The 21,779-nt window shown below is 31.5% G+C and overlaps 2 long non-coding RNA genes across 2 annotated transcripts; both read right to left on the bottom strand.

The window, feature by feature from the left end:
- Nucleotides 1–8,830: 8,830 nt before the first annotated feature.
- On the bottom strand, nt 8,831–10,129 carry LOC136271167 (uncharacterized). The gene is made up of 3 exons (XR_010709027.1): nt 9,946–10,129; nt 9,755–9,833; nt 8,831–9,653 (listed from the first exon to the last, which is right to left on the bottom strand). It is a non-coding gene; the product is annotated as an uncharacterized lncRNA (long non-coding RNA).
- A 2,542-nt stretch (nt 10,130–12,671) lies between these two features.
- LOC117691767 (uncharacterized) lies at nt 12,672–21,779 on the bottom strand. Its single transcript, XR_010709856.1, has 3 exons — nt 21,148–21,779; nt 14,138–14,196; nt 12,672–13,641 (listed from the first exon to the last, which is right to left on the bottom strand). It is a non-coding gene; the product is annotated as an uncharacterized lncRNA (long non-coding RNA).

Genomic DNA, 21,779 nt, shown 5'->3' with positions numbered 1-21,779 from the left:
AAACATGTTAAAGCTTAATAATATAACATTGAATTTTACTTCAGTTTGTAAACAAAATGGCACATCTCGAGTTTAAGGATATATATCCGTATAATAAAGAAATACTTATAATAACTAAAGAATTACTCTTACTTAAATGCAAACTATTTCAATTTCAAACATCTTGGGCATGACAAAATTAACGTCGTCTTTCTTTTTTGCGTTTTCATAAAAAGAGATTCATAAAAATGCAAACACATAATATAGTTGCTTAACCCGTATAACTTTCCGTTTGTTGTACCAGATATAGTGTTTGCTGCTCTGTTGTGAATTTTTTAATGTCTACGTTCATAGATACCATATGTACTTGTCAGCACAGAAAAAGAACCCTTTTTTAGACAGTTCTGTAAATGTTGGAAGCGGCAAAGGGCTGAAGTTGCTAATGAGATTTTAATATTTATGTTTAATTTAAAATGTAACATTCAGTTTCATTTAACAATATTCATACATATCTGATACACTATGTTGCATTTATTGTAATGAGAATCATTTACAAACGTAGTGATATTAGCTTGATATAAATTTTAGATGATTCAAACATTGCAGCATTAATTGTAAAACAAAACAAAGATTTTAGAATATATTTGTTACCTCTCTCTACTGAAGCAATTAATTTCAATGTTAAGTTCTCAATGTGTCGTTATGTAGTCGGAACTAATGTTCAATTGAAAACAAAATCAAACAACAACTGCTACTACACTAACATTATCATTTCATTTTAGCTAAAATGTTTATGTTAAAACTAGACAGCTGTGCGGTATATAAGCAATATAGTTCAGATAAATAAATTCAATAGTAATCGGGATTTTTTTTTAAATTAAAAATTACCATGATATCGACAATTTATTAAACTCAGAGTTCCCGAAGTTAAAAGACTTAATATTCCCAACTGAAAAAAATTTGTGTAAAATTCTCAAATGTAACCAGTAAACAGACAGTCATTTGTTTCTTTAATCACAAATTAAAATACCTCCTTTATTGAAATATCATCACCACCACCTGCAGATAGTTTTGTCTTCCATTTATAAATAACAGTTGGGACAACCTTTCTCTCAATTTTCAATTGTTCGTGTATATATATATATATATATATATATATATATATATATATATATATATATATATATATATATATATATATATATATATATATATATATATATATCTATTCAAAGCAGATCAACACGGTCCTCTAAAAAATATAGAGGTAGGATCAGGTGCCTAGGAGGATTCAGCATCCTCTGATGACCGGTCACACCTGCCACACTCTTTGTCGAAATCCGGAAAAAACTTGGAAAAGTCCGTAGTCAATTGGGTGATTAATTAATGCTTAACAATTAGTATGAAAAACTTCAGTAAGCATGCGACCCAGTGGAAGATTGTATTTGCTTACAAGGTCGTTGTATCGACCATAGAACTTACAAAAAGATGATTTCAAACGTGAGTGTTGATAGTCATGTTTTATCAACTTGTTCGTCTCTAGCTTGCCTCGCCCTAGAAACTATTCATGCAAAGAGCATGCCCTTGTGTATCGAATAATTTGATAGACAAAAACACCATATGCAGGTAATAAAGGTATATTGCTACGTAAGTAAGGAAGTTGAAAAGTAAGGAAAATTGAAGTCATCACGTTATCATCAATATCCATTTCCAGTAAAATATCCAGATATGAAACAGATGACGCAGACTCTGTGATATCTTTTATTTCAAGTTCACTGAGATATATAAAAAAAAAATAAACAAAAGCAAAACAAAAATATTTAAAAAAAATTAAAAAATAGCCTAATTACAGTACATAATGCCGTCTCATGAACAATTATTCTCTCTCTCTAACTTTTATTTTGGGTAGCATTCTGGCCGCGATATCGTATCAGAAAAAATAAACCAGATGAACACAGTTCACCATACCCGTTTACGCTATAAGGAAAGCGAAAACTCTATCCGCGATTCGAAAATCGTCGCGAAGAAAGCGGAAATTGGATACACGCGGAAAAAATGTGATATACAGTATATCCAATAATTCGTATAAAGAGAAGCAACATTTTATTTGTTCTTGGTTGTTTTGTAATTGGTTTATTTGTTCCTAAACATGCCCCTAAATTAAAATTTCATATTATGAATTATGATACATAATTTTGTTCTAGTTATTAATAATTTTCTTATTTTAAAGTTGGACATATTCCTATCTTTAAAACGTCAAAACATTGTAAACAAAATATTGCAATAAAGATACTTATCTATAATTTTTACGCATCTGTAACAGTCATTCAACTAATAATTCGGAATCACTTACCCGTTGTGACAGCTGTGAGTATTGTGAGATATCTACAGCCTGTAGAAACATCACATGTCTCATTGCTGCAATGACACCGTTCCTTACATTTATCTCCGTAGAACGGAAAAGGGCATTTCTCAGAACAATTGAGTCCATAATATCCAGGCATACATTCTTAAATTTTAAATACAAAGTAATAAATAAATCAAACTTGTTGATAACAACTGCAATTTATATATTCGTTTAAATATGATTCCTCATATATTTTAAAGTTTAAATAAAATAACTTACTCTCGCATATGTTGTTCTTGGGATTCCTAAAGTAACCTATACAACACCCATCGATAGTGCTAAACTCAAAGAGAAAGAGAAATAGAGAAATAAAAAAAGAAGTGCAAAAAAGCACCTCGCCATTATCTATAGAAAAAAAATAATAAAAAAACTATTGGCTTACTCATTGCATATTGACTGCGATACAACGACAAAGTTGAATTTGGAAAAATTAAATGCTAATATCATCCAGCTACATGTGCATCTTGATTGGAAATACAAATCACTGACAAAAAACAACATTGTTTGCGTTTTCCTCGAATGCAATGTATTAATGAATACAGTCAGTTTGGAAAACCATAGTGTAATGAATGTGGTACTGAAAGTAAAACTTCCCTCTTCCTTTGTTGCCGATTTGAAAGAAAGAATAGTATTCGTCAAAACATATGTTTTTTACTTTTCAGTTTTGTATGAATTAGTCAAATTCAATTAAAGGGGTTCGCGTCGGCATCTGGTTAAATATTAATAGTTTTTAAGAAACGGATATGTGTCTTTATCTTTTGTAAATCTAAAAATGTTATGAATCGATAAAAAATCACAAATTTAAGACATATTATGAATTTTATTGTAGCTATGTCTGCTAAAATTAAACAAAAATTACATTAAAATTTTTGTTCTCTGCTTATTACATGCATAAACAATAACAGGAAACATACACTTCATATGACTTCATAATTCTAACTTGAATCTTTAAAGAGGTACATTGTACATTGTAGTTCCGTGTACACTGATGATTTATTTCCTGGTATGTCTATGCAAACACACATACTATTTTCTTATTGTTATAATTCAAAAAGAAGCTTAGAAAGACAAAGAGTTTTATGGAACATATTAGGCTTTTTGTTGATCATTGTGAAAAAAATTACTACTTAATCTGTTTTAAAATTGCAGAAAAAATTACCTTTAAACGTAAAATTAGGTTACAATCTCTTATCAGAAAGTATGTGTTAACCTGCCGGAATGACACGTAAGACGTCAGTACCGACCATAACAAACCAATCACCATGGTAAGCCCCGACTAAACCCCAGATTTACATTTTTGGATTAACTTGGAGTTTATTCTGTGTCCGTGTTTTGAAAATTTTCGTCTACTCGGGGTTCACTCAGGTTTTGCTTTTTGAAAATTTGTGTCTACTTGAAGTTTACTCTGGGTCTGTGTTTTGATCATTTGCATGTACTTGGGGTCTACTCTGGGTTTATTTGGGGTTTGCATTTGGGGTCTACTTTAAACACAGAAATTTGAAGAAGACCTGCCCTATGTTTTACCATTATAATACCTGTTATTCTTGTCCCTTGCATATTTCGAATGCACACATAGCGTCTGCTTTCTGGAGTATACTTCTTAATGGGGTTTACTCTCTGTGTCCACTCTGGGTTTACTCTGGGTCCTCTCTAATAAACCCTGAGTAAACCGCAAGTAAACACAAAAGTAAGCATAACGTTTAGTTGGGGTTTACTTTCAGTAAGGTTGGGTCTGATCAATACTGGATGTTTGTAGACTATAATTTGTACGTCTAATAGTGCTTTAATTTGTAGTTCGTTATGATTTGTTATGGAATAGAAGTAGCTCATTACTGATATATAAAAGTATAAATCAGAGCACATTGCTTTGACAGGATATTTTCTTTTTTAGTTATTATTTAACAAGATATCATTGTTAACATATGTTTTATGCATAAAATGAAAAAAAAATATTTGAATTCAATTATATCGATCAGCATTGTAGAATTAGTATTATAAGAACATGTACACGTAGTAAAAGACTACAAAAAGTTGATTAAGTTTAACAAGATATAAAAACAGAACAACTACACCGTAAACAATGTTCTTTGGATTCAAAAGCTTGTTCGCGAATTTTTTTTTAAAGAAACTGAATTAGAGCAGTGTGACGTTTCTTAATGTTTATTTTGTATTTCATAGGATAAAACTCTACAATTCAATCACATGAAAGTATGGAATGGTGACTTAATGGCAGATCTTTGCCATTCAATCACCTTTTAGTTATCATTAAGTTGACCAAACGAAAGAGTTTTATCATGAAGAGGTTTATACCAGGGTATGCATATCTTGCCGTTTTATTATTTAAAATGCATAAAAATTAATGTGTATACAATTTTTTTCGACATTGATAAAACAATGAATTTACTTTTAAATCTTGGTCATAATGTCAAAACTATATTAATGGCTACTTTTGGAGAAAACATATATATTGAACTTTAATGTCAAGAAGTTTGCGCGCTGTATGTTAATTCATACCTTGTTTATATTATTTATCTAAATGAGTAAACCAATAAAAATCAATCAAAAATGCTTACCCTTATTCAATTGAAATAATCGATGTAATGAGGAAATGGCATCGTGCAAAGGTTGAATGTTAATAAAGCTGATGAATAGTATCCAACTCAGATTTCCGTGATCACTGGGATAGGTTCCTTTAAACATTTATTCAGAAGTATCAAATATCTCCTTGTTTTGAAAACGAGCGTTTTTAAAAGTTAGACAGACATGTTTTGTCAAAACGTTTATCTTGCATAAATGAAATATTCTCTCTTAGTAATGATTCCAAAAGTTTTCTTTGTACAAATAATATATAAATAGGGTAAAAGTGTATTTGAAATAATCATAACACTTTGCTTTTTATATATTTACTTGCAAGAAATAAAAAAATCTAATCAATAAAAAAATCGAGTGTCTTTAAATCAAATAGTTTTTTTCCACTTCTAATTCATTACTACAAACACTGTTGTCATCAAGGAATACTATTAAAATAACAAAAAAAATATACATGAATGTTGAAATATGAAAAAGCATACATTTACAATGTTGCATTGAATTATGATTTTTTGAAGTATACAGTCTCATAACTGCAGCGGTGTGTGCATTCAAATTGAGTAACGCGGTTAGCGCGCTATGAAAATGTGTATGCAAGCATCGCTGCAGTTATGAGACTGTATACTTCAAAAAATCATGATTTAATGCTTATATATTCATTATTTAAACTTTAGGCCTTGTCTGAAAATATGATTTATACCTTAAAAGTCCTATCTTATTCTAAGGGTAAGTTCATATTAATTGAAGAGCCACAGTAACAGCCGCAAACTTTGATTTTCGCCTGTGACGTTGCAGTTAACAGCGTTCAACGTTTGTGACATCATAATAAAACTTGTCATTTTAACCTTTGAGTACCCTGTGTGCATTACAGTGTTATAACTGCCGTAGCTTTTAACACACTTTACAGGCGAAAAATATCTGGATTGAAAATACTTTCTTTCGAATTATTGTATTGTGATTTTAACCAAATTTTTAAATAAACTGTTAACTATAATACGTGTGGTGTGTTTAATAATATTCATCTCAGCTATTTGCTAAGGTGGCATCGATCTGCCACCATTTTTCATATAATTATGTCGACTTGTCAGATGGCTATGTTCCCTTGTCAGTTCTTTAAGTCGACTTTTCACTTATTCACGTGTTTAAGAATTCAACATTTTAACCTTTCCACGCCCAACTTGTGCCTTCCATTTGAAATAATATTTTCTGACAAGTCGACATAAGGATCTGACAAGTCGACATAATCATCTTTTAAGTCGATATAACTATTTGACAAGTTGACATAGCATCTAACAAGTCGACATCATTATCTGACTAGTCGACTTACAGTATAAATGATAATTTTCTTTAAACTAGTGGGTATTTCTGTCAGATAATGATGTTAACTTGTCAGATCTTTATGTCGACTTGACAGATAATTATGTTAACTTGTCAGATCTTTATGTCGACTTGCTAGATGATTATTTAGACTTGTCAGATATTTGTGTCGACTTATATGATTTTATTATGACACGTAAATGGCAGTTGGTGGCACTAACACGCTTTGACAACAAATATTGAGTCTCTAGTCGCTATGGTTATTTTCTGACAAGTCAACATAAAGATCAGACAAGATGACATCAATATCTGACAAGTCGATATTATTATATGAGAAGTTAACATAATTATCTGACAAGTGGTGGCAGATCTATGCCACCATTCCATTGGCATATCATTTTTAAAATCAAGAACAGTCACTCAAATGTAATATATTTCTAATAAACACATATAACAGTACAATATTTTATGTTCATTGGGGTCACGTGTTCTGGCAGGCACATCGTACAAGCAGATGTATTTGTTGTTTTGAAGTCATTTAACAATTCAATAATGCAAGAGTATAATCATGTCAAAATTCACAACTTGATGTTATATCGTATATTTTGAAAAATGATGCGAACTGTTTAAGATGAGATTATTTGTTAGTAGAAACCGTAATGTATAAGGCATATGTTGAATAATTTGAAGGTCACAGGGTTAATTTCATTGAAAAAAATAATTAATTTGTAAGATTTTATAAGAATCTTAGAAGTTTTTAAGTTACATAGCATATTTCAAATTCACATGTAAAACTTTGTCAGGATCAGGTAAGTGTATGGCCTTGCAATTAAGTGACTTATTAAGGTACTCAGCTTTAAGATATACTCTATTTTTTTCAAAACCGAAGTTGCCTCTTTATACGATGCATGCTTATAACAAAATGAAAAAAAACTATATAGGTAGCATTCTACTGATTCTAGTAATAATAATGTTAAAAAAAATATTCATTTATAATATTCCGTTAATCTATGACATTTATTTTTCTTTTCTAACAACTGCATGATAGCCTTTAATGACTTAACTGTATGCGTCAATTTGAAGCATATGACGTCATATTTTGTAGCACAGCGAGAACGACATTACGCTTATATTTCAGTGTGTACGATATAACAGACATCAATATTGTAAGTAATAGCATTTGTTGTTTTCAATTTAAAGATTAGTATTAATTAAGTTTGCTCATTAATAAATCGATAATCACTTTCGAGGTTTATAATATACTGAGATGTCATACTCCACATGTCCCGTAGTTTAAGTCTGAACGGAATTTATTGACAGCCTTAACTGAAAAAAAAAATTGTTTATGACGCAAACATATTGTTGTAGTTTTTCTGTTAAAGATACATTCTTCTTCTCTTTTTTTTTTTTTTTTTTTTTTTGGTTTGGCAGAAAGTTCCACAGTGTGTACTTTTAATAGATGGTGCAATTGTAGATCCGCATATAATTATTCTGTTCGGTCAATGGTTAATGTAGAGCAGAGAAGATCAGGAACTATTGACTAGGGAAGACTTGGAAAGAATGAAATAAAAGATCTGATGTAAAGTTTACCACTATGGAAATGTCTTTGTCTTTTGAATCATAGGAATGATAAGAATGATATTACTTTATCATCTATATATTCATCTTTTTAAGCTGAATTCAAAAAAAAAATGGACAGAATAGCATATCCAAAAGTGTCGTTTTAGTGATATTGCGCGTTTGATGATGATGCCTGCACATTGAAGACTCTGAAAATTAATATTATCAAATATTTTGGGTAAAAAAAATGTACAAATCTGAATTCATAGTAATATACACTCAATTCTCAAATGTAATCCTGATATATATAATCTACCATGTATGTATCATTATTAAGTTTCGCACGTTTTAAATATGCGTACATTAATAGTCTATATTTTGTAACTGACACAAACATATGTAAACAAATTATCATATAATTAACTATCAGGCACACTGATCATTACATCTTCATTAAAAATCGGAGATAATGAATATGTAATGACTACAGATTAGAGCTTGCTAAACAAAACACAATCAGAGTAAATGATTATGTATCCCGGGGGTGAAAACGAATTTAACCCTCTCCTTATTTAGATGCAATGCATTTTTAGAATTGTTTTTACTTTAAGAATAAAAATATGGGCTATTTGTTATCATTTTCCTATTTTTAAAAAATATATTATAAAATAATTTCGAAAAAATAAAACAATTACTATTTAGTGTTTGCATTTACATGTAATTGATGTTTTGATGTATGTGGTATCATACAACAGATAAATGGTTACATTTACCTACTGTAGTATGTATGAAGTGTTTTATGCAATACTTTATTTTCAAATTCAAAGTGATATCGCATTACAACACAAAACAACGCAATTATCTTTCGTTTGGTCATATTCTAATAAATAATTAACATACAAACAATGAATTCGAAGAAAAATAAGTGTTAACATGCATCATTCTTACAAAAGTTAAATAATCGTCTCAAGAGTAAAAATATAGTGATGTTCTTGTGTACATAGATACTGCTCCAGGACTGACTCACTACAAAGAAATAAATGATATACTCCTAAGAGCCGGGGTTTTCCAGCGGTCTGTTTCCCTCAGATAGATTCAGATGAGTAATGGATCCTACTTGATAAAGGTGTGAAGCCCGGAGTCTGTAGTATGATAGATGTTGAAGATGGTATGGATTTTATTTCTTATCTGTATTGTAATATTGGATTAGATCTAATCTTATATATAGTTAATGACCCAAGTGAAGTTGTATAACTCGAATTTTAAATAAAATGCAAATTTGTCATTGAGACCTCTTCTTGATTTAGTTAAAAGTATTTCCTTAATGTATTTGTACGTGGTTTTATTATTCCGTTGATGATATCTGTATTTCATGTAATAAAATTATCGTTAAAGTCAACGTAATCAATTTGATTCCGTATGAAATATATCAAAAATTAAACATTTGTAGATTTACTTAGATTAGATAATACAAGTATATTATGCAATTAGTCTGAATAAGCAATCGTTACATATTTATTTTTTTTTTATGCAGGGGAAGTTTTACCAATCAAATCTGGTTCTGAAAATCTAAAAGCAGGAACATCTGGAAGCGGTTTTTTTAGTGTTCGCTTTCATATAATTGCTTTAATCTTTTTTTCTTAAAGAACTTTATATCTAGGAACATGCATGCACTTGTTGTTATCTCTATACATCCAAAAAACATATTGCATGTGTCATTGCTACAACCACATTATCCCTGACATCTGTAGGATAAGGACATTTTGTAAACAATTGAGTCCGGTGTACCCTGGCATACATTCTGTAAAATAATGTACATAACTTCACTATAAGTATATGCATTATATCTCAACAACTGTACCAAATATAACGTTTTAGACATTCAATAATTCGAATTTATACTTTTAATGATTTTAACGAGCTCTTGTCCGTGTTGGTCGTTAAACTCCTTCAATAACCGAAACAACATCCGCCCATTTTCCTGTAAATATACAAAAAGTGTAAAAACCTTCAAGTATATTAATAATAAAAAAGCAAAATTGATATTGTGCCAACTGCTTCTTTTTTAAATTTCCTATTGATTAATTTCTTACTCTGTACAAGTTCCTCGCGATTCAGCAGTCCTGCTTAAGGTGATTAATGATATTGTTGATATTACCCAGATAGAGATGAATCTTTGTTGCAATTCAATTCCAAACATGGTACATGTATTACGTTTTCTATAATAGACTTATCAGAGGTTACTAAAACAGATTAAAAAAACCCAATAAGAATGCTTATGTATTGAGAATCCAATGGCTCTTCTTAGAAAGTAAAAAGAAGTTGCAATTAAACAAAGTCATGTTGGTTAATTTATGCACTAAAATATTTCTAAATTTATTTAACTGTACAGAGCTGTTTGATTAAGTAGATTAATTAATAAAATATCATACAAGATTGACATTCCTATTTTTATCTTAATGTAAATTTCAAAGCTAAAAGTTATAATTTTTAAAAATTCAATATGATAGCACTGTAATATATCATCCGTCATTACTAAGGTTTCCAGTCTTCACAAAAGGTTGACTTATTTACATTAAATTAAAAACAATTCATCAATATTTACATAACTTTCAATTTGTTCTTTTAAACAAATTGTAAAAACACTGTATACTACTTTTAAAAAGGACGTGAATATCAGGAATATTTTTCAAACAATCATTATTTCGGATATTTTAAAACATGTAATAAAACGTTTGTCATTCAAAACGAGGGAAAAGCATATTGGAGATTTTTTTTCAACTTAAAGAACCCATTTAAACCGAGCCCTGCTTTTAAATTAGAAACAACAACAAAACAAACATACAAAAACAATGAATAGCATTCTTACCAAGAACGATATTCTAAAAACTCAGCTGCTGAGATAACTGAAAGAACTCTATAAAACGTTCAAAGCACTGAAAAAGTATGTATCACTTGATTTCCCGTGTACTGTTCAATCTAAACCTAATGCCGATTTTTAAAATTGAATATATAGCTGATTGGTTAGACTTCCTTTTTCCATTTCAACCGTTCAAACAATAGGTACTTGTTTGTTTGTTTTGTCTTTTTTTATAAAGGGGGGGGGGTTGTTTTTTTATTTTACTTTTTTTATGGGCCGGGGGTTGAGTTTTTTTCAAATATAAATGGCAATACATGAATAGAAAAAGTTGTGAAGAGTCCAAGACGCATACAGAAAATTAACATTGCATTTAAAAAAAAAATATTAATAAATAAACGTCATTTTTTACAGACAAAATCGGACAAATTTAAAAAAAAAACAAAATATGAAATAGAAAGATCAAAAGTACTCTATTGAAGAAATATAGTGAACGTATGCTCAACCAGACATAGCCGTTCTGTTCATATGTTTGTTATGATTCAAATCTACAGGTGGGGTTATTGCACAAGCACTGACCAGTTAGGATTATTGCACTAGCACTGGCCAGGTAGGATTATTTCACTAACACTGACCAGGTAGGATTATTGCTCTAGCACTGACAAGGTAGGATTATTGCACTAGCACTAACCCGGAAGGATTATTGCATAAGCACTGACCAGGTAGGATTATTGCATTAGCACTGACCAGGTAGGATTATTTCACTAGCACTGACCAGGTAGGATTATTGCACTAGCACTAACCAGGAAGGATTATTGCATTAGCATTGATCAGGTCGGGTTATTGCACTAGCACTGACCAGGAAGGATTATTGCATTAGCATTGATCAGGTCGGATTATTGCACTAGCAATGACCAGGTAGGACTATTTCACTACCAATGACCAGGTAGGACTATTTCACTAGCACTGACCAGGTTGGATTATTGCACTTGCACTGACCAAGAAGGATTATTGCATTAGCATCGATCAGGTCGGATTATTGCACTGACCGGGTAGGAATATTTCACTAGCACTGACCAGGTAGGATTATTTCACTAGCTCTGACCAGGTAGGATTATTTCACTAGCTCTGACCAGGTAGGATTATTGCACTAGCACTGACCAGGTAGGATTATTTCACTAGCACTGACCAGGTAGGATAATTGCACTAGCACTGACCAGGTAGGATCAATAGAAGATGTAAGAATAAAACTGCGCGTTGTAGATAAATAGATCAGAATTTGAATAAGTAATTTTTTCGATATAACTGCGTCGTACATGTATATATGTATCTTTAAAATTCTAATATAATGAAGTCGATCTAGTCACAGAGTTTTGTCGTTATTTTTACTAGGATTGGTGACCAATATAGCTCTGTAGCACTTTAAATTCAGTGGTAAAAAAGGTTTAAGGATAATTTTACAGATGTACTAAAATCGCACTAACTTACCATTCAATGTTGAATTCTGTCTTTGTACATGTATGTTCTTTATCTGCACTTTTTACATATATAGATCTCCAAATAAAACTTTAAGAGTTAACCAAAAGGTACAGGATCTATTAATTAAAGTTAATGAATACACGGTTAATAAAAAACTGTAACATAACTCGCAAAATAAAATACAACTAATCAAATATAATTATACTAGCAATGTTTTCCTTCGATCTAAAAAAAATAAAACCATGCAAGCTAATTAAAAAAAAGTTTTAAAAACTGGCAACCTACCTTGCATCGGTCAACAATAAAAAAAAACACGATTAAGGTTCCTTTCCAGTTATAACCCTAGCCATTAATTTGTTTGATGTGTTGTTTGCCAACGCAGACAAGGAACGAAAATCACATATTGATATTTTATTTTTTTAAAGTGATATCAAAATATAATTACGTTTATATTCATTTGCTATTTAAACGTGTAATGTCATAAATAATGTACCTGTATTAATAACTATGTATGTTATGAAACATGATATCATGTGATTTATCGTTTTTTCAACAAAGATTTCTGCCTAACATTTCGGTTAAGTGCAAGCTAAACGTACATTTAAAGGTGAACTGAATTTTAACAATTTTGATTTTTCTTCAGTAATTGATGCTTCAGCAGACATCTACATAACTGTAGGAAAGGTCAAACATTGCTGCTTCACATATATACTGTCGGCATTGTATGCAGTGAAGGTTCTTTCTGGTGTAAAGACCAGTTATTGCATAACACAATTTAAAAATGCGACTTTTCAATTCTACATTCAACGACAATCCGCACATGGTGCATACAAATATATGAAATGCAGATTTTTCTTTAACCATATCCGTGTCAATATGTATCATCATGTCTAGATTTCGTGTAGAAAATTCATTTTAAAAACATTTTAACTGTAAATTTAAATATAAACATTGTATAAACATAACCCTAACTGTATTTAAGAAAAGAGTAAGTTGTCTAAAATTGTTTATTGTTGAACATAATGAAAATAAAGAACATAACAATTATGTAGTAAGTACTGTGCAGGATTTTCACACTTAAAGTCCCATGTTGTTAGAAAGTCAAATATAGACCATAACACGTACAATTTTAATATGTCTCACTTTCGAATTAAGATATTTAATTTTGCCGCCATAAGCCTATTTCAGTTTTGTTTTTCTTTTTGAAACTTCACTCAGGTGAAAAAATGCACCCTTGGCGCAAGCACAAGAACACAAAACACTGTAAGTACACATCTACTAATATCACAGTACTTACATGTACCGACACCAGAAGGCATTGCAGCCGCTATACATCCAGTGGATATATTACATAAGGACTGGTTACAGTTACATTTCTGCTGACATTCTACTCCGTAAAAAGGAAAAGGACATTCACTTGTACAGTTTCTTCCAATATAACCTGCCATGCATTCTGCAAAACAATAAAAATATACCAATATGACTGCTTGTTTATAAAACGTACACAATAAGTAACAATTTAGGGTAGGTCTGAATATTTTTTTGAAAAGCTTTTCTACTGCATAATGCCGTCTTCTCTAAAACTGTCTTTTTTCTTTTATTAATTCCATAAATAAAATACAGCTTCAACAGTTTGCGTAAATTTGAACAACTCATACGAACATGCATCCATTCAGGCTACTGGAGTCAGATTACATTAATGTAAACATGAATATCAGTAATTGTATACTTTTGTAAATTTCTGTGTAATGAAAAATGATCTAAACATAATCTTGATATGGAATTCTATGTCATGGACGACATCGCTGTAGTTGGATTACTATAGTAAAACAATTCACCCAATAATGAATAATAAGCACATACAACCAAGTTTTGTTGTTAAATGATTTCAGAATCGTTACTTATTTTGTCTGCAGTAAATAAATTGAGTTTATTCATACTAGACTTACGTTCGCATACATTGCTGTTATAATTCCACATGTAGCCAGGACAACACTCAAAAGGATATCTGCAAAAGCTCAATGTAAAGTTTATATGCAAACAAAAGGAACACGACGAAACACCTCCTCTCCTTGTCTCTTTTCGAATAGTCGTAGACCAGGGGTAATTGTATACCTAGTGTTCATTTAAAGAAGTATACATTACAAAGAGTTAATAAAGAACTAACGTGCACCCTATAAGTTTGTTGTTTTTTACATTCTCTACCATCGTTTGCTAAAGCATCACTATACATTGTTCAAAGTTTTTATTGTTACATGGAGTCCCGAGAATCCCCGGATATGTAACTCGTCAGATTTTTAGCTGGTTTAATTGAGAAATCATTTTTCTCTTGTTAATTTTTTCTAGTATAAAGATAAAATGTGTTAAAGGAAGATATATCTAAGTTTAAGCTACATATGCATGTTGATTTAACTTGTTTTTTTAATGAAGTTGCAGGTGTGTTTATGTAAAAAGAAAAGAAACCAAAAGGTATGGAAAGGGTACCCTTGGTGAGATGATAACTTATAAATGTATTCTAAAGAATCGACATTTATTTATTCTCTATAAATGACGGTTAGAGTTCCAACCTACAATTAAAACTACTGCCTCAGTTAAGATGGAATCTACTTAGATACAGTAAAACACGCTTATAACGAAGTCCCAGGGACGGCCAATTTAACTTCGTTATAAGCGTAATTCGTTATATCCGTCAAGTTTACAACATGAAATAGAGACTTGGGGAATGAAGTTCACTTCGCTGTAAGCGTCAATTCATTATAAGCGTGTTCGCTATAACCGTGTTTTACTGTATTTATTTGGCAGTATATGCAGTCTTTAATGCATTCTTAATATGCATTTTATTAAGGTCTACCGTTTCCAACGGAAGACCTTATAGTGATTGTAATGTTTCTTATTAAGGTCTTCCGTTGGAAACGGAAGACCTTATAGTGATTGTAATGTTTCTTATTATTATTATTATTTTTTTTTTTTTTTTGTCCGTTTTTTGTCCACAAGATTTCTCAGAGATGGCTAGATAGATTCTCTTGAAATTTTTAGGACTGATAGAAAATGATAATATCTCTAGGCGTTTTTTTCATTTTTTCAAAATTCACTTCCTGTCGTCCGTTTCCTGTCCCGCGACAAAAAGCTATGGACAATGAGATCTCAGAAACGATAAAGACTTGAACCTCCAAACTTTGAGGGATGATAGACCTATAGTTGTAGATGTGTTTAAACTATTTTGTTTTGTTCGTCGTAACTTCCGTTCGTCACCGGAAGCTCTTCAAAAATTATGCTTTTACGCATTTAATATATTTCTCGGCGAATTGAAAAATAAGTATAAATGCTTACATATGTCATCTATCCGATGATTAATAAACATAAAAATTCTACTTCCGGTGAGATATCTCAAATATCTCATGAAGCCTTTTATAAAATTAATGTTTGAACCCCGAGATCTCAGAAACTGTAAGTGATCAAGACACGTAACTTACAGGGAGGATAGACATTTGATAGAAGATGTGTTTAACCGTTTTAATTTTGTCGACCGTCACTTCCGGTCCACACAGGAAGAGTTCAAACAAATCAAGTTTTTTAAAAGTTTAACCCGATTTCTCAGAGATGCATGGATGGATTTTCTTGAAATTGTTAGGACTGATAAAGAACGATAATATCTCCAGGGTGTTTTTTTCATTTTTTCACAATTCACTTCCTGTCGTCCGTTTCCTGTCCCGCGACAAAAAGCTATGGACAATGAGATCTCAGAAACGATTAAGACTTGAACCTCAAAACTTTGAGGGATGATAGACCTAAAGTTGTAGATGTGTTTAAACTATTTTGTTTTGTTCGTCGTAACTTCCGGTCGTCACCGGAAGCACTTCAAAAATTATGTTTTTACGCATTTTATTTCTTTAACACAAAATTGAAATATAAGTATAAGCGCTTTCATATGTCATCTATACGATGATTTATAAACAAAAAAAATTACTTCCGGTGAGATATCTCAAATATCTCAGGTACTCTTTTTAAAACAACTGTTATTACAGCGAAATCTCATAAACTGTAAGTGACCAAGACACAAAGCTTACATGGCTGGTAGACATTTGATAGAAGATGTGTTTAACCGCTCTCATTTTGTCAACCGTCACTTCCGGTAATCACCCGAAGAGTTCAAACAATTCAAGTTGGTTAAGAGTTTAAGTGTTTTTGTTTGACAATGTAAGACAAATTGATAGCCGATAAGGTCCTGTTGTGTAATGGTTAAGAAATACTTACTTTCATTTTCATCAAACACTTCCGTTTGTCCGTTTCCTGTCCCGAAACAAAAAACCTTGATTCCTAGAGATCTCAAAAACGGTGACGACTTGAATAATCAAACTTTGTGGGATGATAGAAGTATGTATGTACATGTGTTTACACTATATTGTATTGTTCGGCGTAACTTCCGGTCGTCACCGGAAGCACTTCAAAAATTTGGTTTTTTTTCAAATATTATTCATTTTACATAAAAAGAAAATATCAGTATATAATCTTACATATGTCATCTATATAAAGTTAAATTAGCAAATAAATTTTACTTCCGGTGAGATATCTCAAATATATCTGTGTAACTTTCATTTTTACAAATTTGATGTCCGCGAGATTTTTGTCACTGTAAGTGATTCAGACACGAAGCTCTCATGATTCATAGAAATTTGATTGGGGATGTGTTTAATGGGTTTAATTCTGTCAACTTTAAGAACCGGTTCTTACCGGAAGGGTTCAAACAAATCATGTTTTTAACAAGTTTAACTGATTTTATTGGATGTTTCATCTAGCCTTATAAACAGTGATGTACGCTAAGCAAATGTACGAGAAATACCAGCTTTTGTTTTTATTAATCACTTCCGTTTGTCTGTTTCCGGTCCCGAGACAAAAACTATTGTTTCAAAGAGATCTTAGATTTGGCAGAGACGTGAACAACCAAACTCTGAGGAAGGATTAACGTATGATTGTACAAATGGTTAACATTTTTGTTTAGATCGGCGTTGCTTCCGGTCGTCACAGAAAGTACTTCAAAAATTGATTTCTTTTTCATTCTCGTTGTTTTACATGTAAGTAACGTCTGGATATATCATTCACAATAATTATCATATCCACTTTTTTTTTCTATGTGAGAGAAGCAATGTCTTACAGTTAAATTGATACATGTATATCAAAACGGAAGACCTTTTTGTTGCTTTTGCAACAAGAGTCTAGTTATTATTTTTTTTGTCCGTTTTTTGTCCACAAGATTTCTCATAGATGGCTGGATAGATTCTCTTGAAATTTTCAGGACTGATAGAAAATGATAATATCTCTAGGCGTTTTTTTCATTTTTTCAAAGTTCACTTCCTGTAGTCCGTTTCCTGTCCCGCGACAAAAAGCTATGTACAATGAGATCTCAGAAACGATAAAGACTTGAACTTCCAAACTTTGAGGGATGATAGACCTATAGTTGTAGATGTGTTTAAACTATTTTGTTTTGTTCGTCGTAACTTCCGGTCGTTACCGGAAGCACTTAAAAAATAACTACTTTTTCCCATAAAATTCCTTTTCCATAAAATAAATATAAAAGTATAAATACATACATAGGTTATCTATGCGATGTTAACTCAACAAAAAAATTCTACTTCCGGTGAGATATCTCAAACATCTCAGGTAGCTTTTTTGAAACACATTTCGTACTAACGAGATCTCAGAAACTATAAGTGATCAAAGCACAAAACTTTCATGGATGATAGGCATTTGATTGAAAATGTGTTTAACCGGTTTCGTTTTGTCTTCCGTCACTTCCGGTCCACACAGGAAGAGTTCAAACAAATCGAACTGATTATCAATTTAACTTTTTCCATTGATATTTGTAGTGTGCTGGATGAGAAATGAAGAAAAAAGGGCAAGTATACAATAAATATTAAATACAATCTAGATTGAGCACTTCCGTTTGTCCGTTTCCTGTCCCGCGTTGAAAAAGCTTGTATCAACGAGATCTCAGAAACAGTTAAGACTTGAACATCCAAACTTTGTGGGATGATAAACATTTAGCTGTAGATGTGTTCACACTTTTTTGTTTTGTTCGTAGTAACTTCCGGTCGTCACCGGAAGCACTTCAAAAATAACTACTTTTTCGCATAAAATTCCTTTTCCTTAAAATAGTTATATAAGTATAAATGTATGCATAGGTTATCTATGCGATGTTAATTCAACAAAAAAATTCTACTTCCGGTGAGATATCTCAAATATCTCAGGAAGCTTTTTTAAAAAACATTTTGTACAAACGAGATCTCAGAAACTATAAGTGATCAAAGCACAAAACTTTCATGGATGATAGACATTTGATTAAAGATGTGTTTAACCGGTTTCGTTTTGTCTTCCGTCACTTCCGGTCCACACAGGAAGAGTTCAAACAAATAAAGCTGTTTATCAGTTTAACTGTTTTCCATTGATATTTGTAGTGTGCTGGATGAGAAATGAAGAAAAAAGGGCAAGTATACAATAAATATTAAATACAATTTAGATTGAGCACTTTCGTTGGTCCGTTTCCTGTCCCGCGTTGAAAAAGCTTGTATCAACGAGATCTCAGAAACGGTTAAGACTTGAACATCCAAACTTTGTGGGATGATAAACATATAGCTGTAGATGTGTTCACACTTTTTTGTTTTGTTCGTCGTAACTTCCGGTCGTCACCGGAAGCACTTCAAAAATAATTACTTTTTCGCATAAAATTCCTTTTCCTTAAAATAGTTATATAAGTATAAATGTATGCATAGGTTATCTATGCGATGTTAATTCAACAAAAAAATTCTACTTCCGGTGAGATATCTCAAATATCTCAGGTAGCTTTTTTAAAAAACATTTTGTACAAACGAGATCTCAGAAACTATAAGTGATCAAAGCACAAAACTTTCATGGATGATAGACATTTGATTGAAGATGTGTTTAACCGGTTTCGTTTTGTCTTCCGTCACTTCCGGTCCACAAAGGAAGAGTTCAAACAAATAAAGCTGTTTATCAGTTTAACTGTTTTCCATTGATATTTGTAGTGTGCTGGATGAGAAATGAAGAAAAAAGGGCAAGTATACAATAAATATTAAATACAATTTAGATTGAGCACTTCCGTTGGTCCGTTTCCTGTCCCGCGTTGAAAAAGCTTGTATCAACGAGATCTCAGAAACGGTTAAGACTTGAACATCCAAACTTTGTGGGATGATAAACATTTAGCTGTAGATGTGTTCACACTATTTTGTTTTGTTCGTCGTAACTTCCGGTCGTCACCGGAAGCACTTCAAAAATAACTCCTTTTTCGCATAAAACTCCTTTTCCATAAAATAGATATATAAGTATAAATGTATGCATAGGTTGTCTATGAACAATTATGTTCAAAAGGCAAGTATACAAAAAATATTTAATACAATTTACATTGAGCACTTCCGTTTGTCCGTTTCCTGTCCTGAGACAAAAAACCTTATTTCGACGAGATTTCAAAAACAGTGTCGACATGAACAATCAAACTTTGTGGGATGATAGACCTATTAATGTACATGTTTTTACGCTCTTTTATTTTGTTCGGCGTAACTTCCGGTCATCACCGGAAGCAATACAACAATTTTGTTTTTCTTTATTTATTTCGTTTACATGGAATGAATATATCGGTATACAATCTTAGATGTGTCATCCTTATAATGCTAAATATTCAAATAACTGTTACTTCCGATGATATATCTCAAATATCTTTATGTAGCTTTCCTTTTTACAAATTTGATGCCCGCAAGAATTTTGTCACTGTAAGTGATTCAGACACGAAGCTTTCATGAATAATAGACATTTGATTGATGATATGTTTAGAGGGTTTTATTTTGTCAACTGTCATTTCCGGTTTTCACCGGAGGGATTCAAATAAATCATGTTTTGGACAAGTTTAACTGACTTTCTTGGGTGTTTCATCTAGCCTGATAAACAGTGATGTACGCTAAGCAAATGTATGAGAAATACTAGCTTTTGTTGTTATTAATCACTTCCGATTGTCCGTTTCCGGTCCCGAGACAAAAATATTGTTTCATAGAGATCTTAGATTTGGCAGAGACATGAACAACCAAACTTTGAGGAAAGATTGACTTGTGATTGTACATATGATTAACATTGATGTTAAGTTCGGTGTTACTTTCGGTCGTCACAGAAAGTACTTAAAAAATTTATTTCTTTTTTATTCTCGTTGTTTTTATTGGAAGTAACGTCTGGATATATCATTCACAATAATTATCATATCCACTTTTTTTTATGTGAGAGAAGCAATGTCTTACAGTTAAATTGATACATGTATATCAAAACGGAAGACCTTTTTGTTGCTTTTGCAACAAGAGTCTAGTTTACCTATTATATTTACATATCCAATATCAGAAATTTAATCTTTTTAGATTATTTTGAAAACTATATAATGAATAGAGCAGCTTTCTAAGTTTAAAATAGTTTGCCTCGGACAAGTATCTTTACAGTTTAGGAATAGGCACCCATTATCATAATCTGCACTTTAAAAAAAAAAACTTAAAAGCACGATTGTTCATTATATCCATAAACGGCGATCCATTGTCTGTTACAAATCAAGACGTAGAGGAAGCTGTATAGCTACATACATGCTTAACAATTCATCTAGCTAAGTTGACAACTTTAAACTGACTGAGGAGAATTTAAATGATATTACATTGTTGGTGTCACTGTAGAGGTCTCCCTACGAATGCTACACATAAAAGTAAGTCTGGATTGCCTCAAAAAGTTTTATTAAATAAAAAAAAATGTATTCTTTTAATCGTTTTGAGACAAACACAACTTTTAAAGCACATGTCAGGTTAAAGACTCATATGGTTATCAAAAAAAAAACAACGAAACGAAACAAGGAAATAAATGATAAACAAAACAAAAACAAAATAAAGAAAAAACAAAACAAAAGGAAACAAACAACCCTCACCCTACACATCTAGGAATGTCCTCAAATGAGTGTCGTATTCCAAATGTCAGTATCTGTAGGACGATGAGTCTGAAGCTTGTATTGTTGATCTGTTCAACCATGTCCTCTGACGTTATTTAGACACATTAAACGTTTTGTTTTTTCTTTCCCAGAATTGTTCATTTTAAAATTGCGTACTACAGAGTATTGAATCACAGAATAAAACATTCCTCTAAGCCATTTTCTCACAAGTCATGTATTTTGAACCTAGTTCGCATGTCTTTTATTTCCTTTTCATTATTTTAGCATTTCCTGATATGAAACGTGCATGTTTTTCAAGCGATTTAAAATAGGATATCATTTTAAGGAAATGCGTTAGAAATCACATAACTTTTTATTTGAGGAAGAACACGGGCAAAGGACATTTTTCGCGCACGTCATTATGGAAGATGCATTGAAGTTATAAATCCAATTTCCTCAAACATAGATTTCTGACAGCGCTGGTTTACAATGAAATGGTCATCCATGACAAATTGAACAATCGTTTTTAAGGAGTTAATAATTTCATACTTGACTCTGGCAAATTCTGCATTTACATGTACTAGCTCGCTGTACATCAAATTATAGAAGTCAACTACAGAGAAAAAACTATA

Source organism: Magallana gigas, chromosome 9, assembly GCF_963853765.1.
Source record: "Magallana gigas chromosome 9, xbMagGiga1.1, whole genome shotgun sequence".
NCBI lineage: Eukaryota > Metazoa > Mollusca > Bivalvia > Ostreida > Ostreidae > Magallana > Magallana gigas.
This window is presented reverse-complemented; position numbering and strand designations above follow the sequence as displayed.